Source organism: Lissotriton vulgaris, chromosome 1_1 (assembly GCF_964263255.1).
Source record: "Lissotriton vulgaris chromosome 1_1, aLisVul1.2, whole genome shotgun sequence".
NCBI classification, from domain to species: domain Eukaryota; kingdom Metazoa; phylum Chordata; class Amphibia; order Caudata; family Salamandridae; genus Lissotriton; species Lissotriton vulgaris.
The window spans coordinates 1,071,763,711-1,071,765,723 of NC_141685.1; positions in this window are offsets into that span (position 1 = coordinate 1,071,763,711).

The following is a 2,013-nucleotide window of genomic DNA, read 5'->3' on the forward strand; positions in this document are numbered from 1 at the left end:
GTCATTTATTAAGCATTCATGAATGGGTCTCCATCTGACGAGCACCATAGAGATACTCAAAGAGAGAGCACCCTGAACGATGGTTACATGGGTTTTTATAGCAAAGATCACAGGCTAGAGACGCCCAGAGGTAAATAGAGCCCTGGGAAGAACACACAAATGAGACAATCTATAAAAATCTACAACCTTGGTGTCTTGTGTAACTGTTGTGTCCTGAGGCTGCACAACAAGTAGGGTATCTGAACAAACTTTATCTAAGGTTTTACCATTGTTTAAAGAACCCAGTGCAAATATCAGCTGTTCTTTTGTGCTGACTTTGCATGTGTACGCAGCCTACAATGTCTCAATTTAGATTTGTTACCTAATGTTTATGCAGGTGTGGTGTCAAGGATGAAAACAGAGCAGGGGTGAAAATGGATGAGGCACAGCTTAATTAAAAAAACAAAATAATCAGATTTTACATTTCCACACCTTGCCTTGTAGTTTGCATGCAACTCCTTGATGGTAGTGCATAAGTCAATGTGCTATATTAGAATGAATGAAACTTATGAACTGCAAATAACAAAAGGATCTCTTGTCAAAAGCAGTAGCCCAGTTACCTATGTGAATAAAATATGATACGTTAACTCCGATCTCTCCAGCAAGTGCATTACCGCTTCGTTAGTCTTCCTCGCCACATGACTTACATAGTGAGCTTCAGCTCCACACCAGAACCCTCCAAAGCAAAAAGTCAGCCTCCCATGCCTCCCATCCCTTCCCAAGATGGCCGACCCATTACCACCTGACCTCTCTTAAGAGGCGGGCGGGCCCAACCCATCAGCCTGTTTTTTTAGTTCTGCGCTGCAGATTCTCCTGAGCGTCTTACAGGTAAGTTGGGGTGTGGTCCTGCTCTGGCAAGTCCCACAGCCCCGGGGAAGAGGCCCTGCTCCAGCGGGCTCCTGTTCTAGGTTCTCCCCCCACCTTGTCACCTCACACTGCCCTTGTGGGCTCTAGCAGCCCTGCGCTAGCGGACTAACCTGTTTGGTCTTCTCTGACCTGGTGGTTGTGTGGGCGGCTCCTGGATCACCCTGGGCTCGCGTCCATTCTGTCTGCTGTGTCCGGGTGTTGGTGCGCTGCTGTGCTGGGCTGCGCTGGTGGCGCGCTTTCTGTCTTAGTAAGGCCGCTTCTGGTCTGGCTGTTCCTTTGTGTTACGGAATGGGTATTTCCATTGCGGGTTGCCGCGTATGTTGTGACATGCACAGGGTGCCACACGCTGCTGCCTCCATGCGATCCCACATTCGGCGTTCTCCGGCTGCTCTGCGCTGGCTGGGCTTGCCTCATGTTTTGTTTCCCATGTTTGCCCCGTGTAGCGTTGGCCGCCGCTCCTGATGCCCCGAATCCCTCCTGGAGTGGACTTTGGTGTTCTTGCTATGCCGATGGGCTGTCGTGTGTCCGCTGGTGATGGGGTGATTGGATGCTGTGTGGCTGGGTCCTCTCCTGTTGCTGCGGCCTACGGGTCGTCTTCGGTAGGTGCCCGAAACGCTATTTTTGAGCGCTGCTCGCGGAGCCTGCTATTCTTGTTGTGCGACCTGCTTCTGTGCACTGTTGTGTTCTTCCCGTTGCGGTGTCTTACTGTCGCGCATGCGCTCTTCGTTCACCGAGACCCGCTGGTGGGGTTACTGACTTGTTTTTTCTCGGAGTCTACTGGAGTTGCCGAGGGTTGGCCCCGGGGCCTCCTACAGGTTTGCGCTCTGATGTCGCTTTTTCTGGGCTCTGATTGCTGCATGGGATTTGTGTGTGCCTTGCGGTTTCCTTTGTTGGATGTGGCGCTACTCCTGGGGTCCTGGTTGGGTGGCCGCCTCGTGTTGCATTATGTGATTGGGCTTGTGTGTTTTTTGACTCTGGTCTCGCGTGTGCTAGGTGTTCACCTCCTGCTTGTGCTCCGCTTTGTGGGTGCTGTGTCATGGAGGGTCCTCTGCTTCCTCCTTTGGTTGCGTTGGTTCCCTGGTTGTTTGTTTGGGTGTGGCGCTGTGT